At 39.4% G+C, this 6,000-nt stretch overlaps 1 protein-coding gene across 3 annotated transcripts in view; it reads right to left on the minus strand.

The window, feature by feature from the left end:
* MRPL1 (mitochondrial ribosomal protein L1) overlaps positions 1-6,000 on the minus strand; it is a 156,077-nt gene that overhangs the window by 88,465 nt on the left and 61,612 nt on the right. The window lies entirely within an intron of this gene.

Genomic DNA, 6,000 nt, shown 5'->3' on the forward strand with positions numbered 1-6,000 from the left:
GTTATCAGGAACACTCTGAGTATTAGATGTTGACGGAACAGCAACAGGTAATGTAACAGTACTAAAGGAAATATTATCTGCATTAGCAAGTTTGTCATGACAAACAGTACAAACAACAGCTGGAGGAACAGATACCAAAAGTTTACAGCAGATACACTTAGCTTTGGTAGCTCCAGCACCAGGCAGGGATATTCCAGAAGTATCTTCTGACTCAGCTTCAACGTGGGACATCTTGCAATATGTAATAGAAAAAACAACATATAAAGCAAAATTGATCAAATTCCTTAAATGACAGTTTCAGGAATGGGAAAAAAATGGCATAGAACAAACTTCTAGCAACCAGAAGCACAAAATAATGAGACTTAAATAATGTGGAGACAATAGTGACGCCCATATTTTTTTAGCGCCAAAAAAGCCGCCCACATTATTTGGCGCCTAAATGCTTTTGGCGCCAAAATGACGCCACATCCGGAACGCCGACACCTTTGGCGCAAAAAAAACCCGTCAAAAATGACGCAACTTCCGGCGACACGTATGACGCCGGAAAAACAGAAATTTTTTTTGCGCCAAAAAAGTCCGCGCCAAGAATGACGCAATAAAATGAAGCATTTTCAGCCCCCGCGAGCCTAACAGCCCACAGGGAAAAGTCAAATTTTTAAGGTAAGAAAAAATGATTGATTTATATGCATTATCCCAAATATGAAACTGACTGTCTGAAATAAGGAATGTTGAACATCCTGAGTCAAGGCAAATAAATGTTTGAATACATATATTTAGAACTTTATATAAAAGTGCCCAACCATAGCTTAGAGTGTCACAGAAAATAAGACTTACTTACCCCAGGACACTCATCTACATGTAGTAGAAAGCCAAACCAGTACTGAAACGAGAATCGGTAGAGGAAATGGTATATATAAGAGTATATCGTCGATCTGAAAAGGGAGGTAAGAGATGAATCTCTACGACCGATAACAGAGAACCTATGAAATAGACCCCGTAGAAGGAGATCACTGCATTCAAATAGGCAATACTCTCCTCACATCCCTCTGACATTCACTGCACGCTGAGAGGAAAACCGGGCTCCAACCTGCTGCGGAGCGCATATCAACGTAGAATCTAGCACAAACTTACTTCACCACCTCCATAGGAGGCAAAGTTTGTAAAACTGATTTGTGGGTGTGGTGAGGGGTGTATTTATAGGCATTTTGAGGTTTGGGAAACTTTGCCCCTCCTGGTAGGAATGTATATCCCATACGTCACTAGCTCATGGACTCTTGCTAATTACATGAAAGAAAAGGCAAATCGAAGAAACTGCTAATGATCCCTATGAATGGGAATGTGTAAATACACGTCCTTCAGGTCTATGGTAGTCATGAACTGACCTTCTTGAACCAATGGCAGAATGGAAGTAATAGTTTCCATCTTGAAGGGCGGAACCCTGAGGAATTTGTTGAGGCCCTTCAGATCTAGGATAGGACCAAAAGTTCCCTCCTTTTTGGGAACCACAAATAGATTTGAATAGAATCCTAGACCCTGTTCCTCTAGAGGGACTGGTACAATAACTCCCAGGTAGGATAGATCCTTTACACAATTTAAGAAGGCCTCCCTCTTTAACTGGTTTGAGGATAGTCTTGACAGGAGAAATCTGCCCCTTGGAGGGCAAGACTTGAATCCTATCTTGTAACCCTGTGATACTATGTCCACAGCCCATGGATCTGGCGTATCCAAGCCTGTTGAAAAAAGGAAAGTCTGCCCCCCACCCGATCCAAAATTGGATTGGGGCGGACCCTTCATGCTGATTTAGAGTCAGCGGAAGGTTTCTTGTTTTGTTTTCCCTTGTTCCAGGGCTGACTAGATTTCCAAGTGGACCTGGATTGGTCTGGTTTGGAAGAGGAGGACTTCTGTCCCTTAAAGTTGCGAAAGGAACGAAAATTAGAAGTTTGACAACCCTTAGGTCTATTCTTCTTGTCCTGAGGTAGGAAAGATCCCTTTCCACCCGTGATCTCTGAAATGATCTCCGCCAGACCAGGCCCAAACTAAGTCTTACCCTTATAAGGTAAAGCCAAGAGCTTGGCCTTTGAAGAAACATCAGCTGACCAAGATTTTAACCACAAGGCTCTGCGAGCTAGAACACTGAAGCTAGACATCTTAGCTCCCAGTCTAATTACCTGCATTATTGCATCACAGATAAAAGGTATTGGCCAGTTTAAGAGCCTTGATCCTATCTTGGATATCCTCAACTGTAGTCTTTTCTGAATTCAGATCAGACAGAGCATCGCACCAATAAGATGCTGCTCCCGCAACCGTGGCTATACTCGCCGCAGGTTGCCACTGTAAACCCTGATGGACGTACATCTTCTTTAAATAAGTCTCTAGCTTTTTATCCATTGGATCCTTTAAGGGACAGTCAAGTCCAAAAAAAAGTTCATGATTTAAATAGGGCATGTAATTTTAAACAACTTTCCAATTTACTTTTATCACCAATTTTGCTTTGTTCTCTTGGTATTCTTAGTTGAAAGCTAAACCTAGGAGGTTCATATACTAATTTCTTAGACCTTGAAGGCCGCCTCTAATCTAAATGCATTTTGATAGTATTTTTTTACCACTAGAGGGCAATAGTTCATGTGTTTCATATAGATAACATTGAGCTCATCCCTGTGAAATAACCATGGAGACAGCTCTGATTGGCTAAAATGCAAGTCTGTCAAAATAACTGAAATAAGGGGACAGTCTGCTGAGGCTTAGATACAAGGTAATTACAGAGGTAAAAAGAGTATAATTATAACTGTGTTGGTTATGCAAAACTGGGGAATGGGTAATTAAGGGATTATCTATAACAAAAATTCTGGTGTTGACTGTCCTTTAAAAGAACAACTATCCTCTATAGGAATGGGAGTTCTTTTAGCTAGGAGTAGAGATAGCGCCTTCTACCTTAGGTACGGTGCGCCATGAGTCTCGAATAGTCTGCAACCGGAAACATTGTCTTAAAAACAGGGGAAGGGGAAAAACGGACCCCTGGCTTATCCCATTCCTGAGCTATAATTTCAGATATTTTCCTAGGAACAGGAAAAACCTCCTTTAAGAAGGAGAATCATCAACTCTATCCAGTTTAGAAGACGACTTAGGGTTGACAGCAACCAAAGGTTCAGAATCGTCCAAAGTAGCTAGAACCTCTTTCAGTAGTAACCGAAGATGTTCAAGCTTAAATCTAAAGTTAACCTCTTCAGATTCTGAAGATTTCCCGCCAAAGTGTCTAAAATTTCACCTTCAGAAGCTATTGAAGTATTATCCTAATCAGACAATTGAGAAAGGCTAACCAGCGCAGATTTAGAGGGGTCAGAAGCCTTACTAGCGGACTTTTTTTTAGATTTTCTCTTATGCTTACCCGAAGCAGGGAAAGCTGACAAAGCCTCCGATACTGCAGAAGTAATCTGAGCAGCAAAACCCCCAGGTAAATAAACACCCCCAGGAGATTGAGAGGACACAGAAGGCACAGTATGGGAAACAATTAAGGCTTGGGACGTTTGAGGAGAAAGCTGAGGCATGTCACGCACAGCATTATCCTGAGACACATTTGCCTCAGAAGGGAGTAATTTGTCTTTAAATTTTAAAGTTTTAGATAAGCATGAGGAACAAAATTGCATTGGCAAAACAATTTGAGCCTCTAAACATAGTAAGCATTTATCAACAGAAGGACTGATCTAACTCAGAATCCATTTTACAGAATTCAGCCGAGAAATATGAAAAGGAAAACAAAAGTCTTTCAGAATTTATTAAAAATTTATATTTCATAAATGAATAAGGCAAAAAATAGATTCTTCAAAGCATCCCTTCAGATTGCCTGAATCTTCAACCCGGACAGGAATTACACCCACTAGTCAGAGGAAACGAAAACTTTCTGCAAGGATCTTCGCCTCTTGATACAGAAATGATCCATTGAGAGATATATATCAAAAACTAACATCCAACAGGGCCCTGCACTGCGATACTCCTCAGCGCAATGAGCTCTGTTCCGAAATGCCGAAAGTGCGGGCGTCACGCGAGCGAGAAGAGAAACTAACTGGGCCACTTAGAAAGAGCACAAAAAATAAACTGCCCACAGTTAAACCTTTTAAATGAAATAAGCTTCACAAATGAATTTCTGCTCATCCCTTCAATATGTCAAAATACACTAGTAAAGTACCCTGTAACGAATGCTTCCTGCTTCTCATTGATTCTCAATAAGTTATTCCCTTAGCTAAATAACGATTCTTTAACCAATACAGTATCATGTCCTCAAGAAAAAAAGTATCCTTAGCTAATAAGGATATCTATGTCCCATTTGTTATATCTGTCCTGAATAAGTATCCTTGATAAAAAAGGATATATGTCCTAAATAGTATTCAATACCTAGAAGGAAAAGCACTTACCTTAGATCCAGCTACAGGACAGATGCTGCTACATAGGTGTGACAGGCACTTCACTTTCTGTCATAAACCTGTAGTAAAAGTGAGAACAGAGTAACTAACTCTGGCTTTCCGCAAAGGGGTAGCAAAATGTTAAAAGTAAAGCAAAGACTACCTCGTCGCCTTTTAACTGCTAAAAGCCACCACTACTCTTACTAAAGAGATTGACATGGACACAGCTAGACCCCAAACCTTGTATGCAGACAAGAGTACCCATAAAAGGATTAAATAACTTCAGACACCAACTTCACACAACCTCCATTGACAGAGGCAAAGAGAATGACTGGGGGATTATGGGTAAGGAAAGTTACACTTAAAGGGACACTAAACCCAATTGATTTATTTCATGATTCAGATAGAGCATGACATTTTAAGCAACTTTCTAATTTACTCCTATTATCAATTTTTCTTTGTTCTCTTGCTATCTTTATTTTAAAAGCAGGCATGTAAATCTTAGCAGCCAGACCATTTTAGGTTCAGCACCATGGATAGCGCTTGCTTATTGAAGCCAGGTTCTCAACCAAAAATGGACCGGCTCCTATGCATCACATTCCTGCTTTTTAAATAAAGCAAGCAAGAGAACAAAGAAAAATTGATAAGTAGAGTAAATTAGAATCATGAAAGAAACAATTTGGGTTTAGTGTCCCTTTAACAGCTTTGGTGGGGTGCTCTTTGCCTCCTCCTGCTGGCCAGGAGTTGAATATCTCACTAGTAATTGGAATGACGTTGTGGACTCTCCATGTCATAGGAAAGAAATTCTGACATTTTAGTAACTGCACTGCAAAGAAGATCTCTCAAAGATCCTCTTGTTGGCTTCATTAAATCATTCAAAGGGCCCAACTAAAGCGCTTTAACTATGTTTCCCAAAGCTCTTACTACAATCTATGTGGGTTAATTTTAGGTGAGCAATTATATTATAAACACCTAAAGAGTTAACAAAACTCATATAAAATGGAACATGCTAGAGTAAATTTATCAGGCAACAAAACCATTAAAATCTCTTTGTACAAGACTAAAAGTACACAATTAAAGGGATATAAAACCCAAACTTTTTCTTTCGTGATTCGGATACAGCAAGCAATTTTAAGCAACTTTCTAATTTACTCCTACTATAATTTTTTGCACTACTGGTTTCTAACTGAACACATGGGTGAGCCAATGAAAATCAGTATAGTTATGCAGCCACCAATCAGCAGCTAGAACCTAGAATCTTTGCTGCTCCTGAGCTTTCCTAGATAAACCTTTCACCAAAGGATAACAAGAGAAGGAAGCAAAATAAATAATAGAAGTAATTTGGAACGTTGTTTAAAATGTTATGTTCTATCTGAATCATAAAGATTGGGTTTCATGTCCCTTTAAGTTTGTTTATATTGTTAATTCCTGACCATGATGCAAATTTATAAAAACAATGATAGCCCAAAACAGGCTTGACAAAGGAGTTTCATTTCTTGCTCTTAACTTTTTATTCTATTGTACAAATTTCTGCATACAAACACCCTTATATAGCTCCCGAACAAATGTGTGTTTGGCAAATATTCACATATGCTGCTTGAGA

Source organism: Bombina bombina, chromosome 2 (genome assembly GCF_027579735.1).
Source record: "Bombina bombina isolate aBomBom1 chromosome 2, aBomBom1.pri, whole genome shotgun sequence".
NCBI classification, from domain to species: domain Eukaryota; kingdom Metazoa; phylum Chordata; class Amphibia; order Anura; family Bombinatoridae; genus Bombina; species Bombina bombina.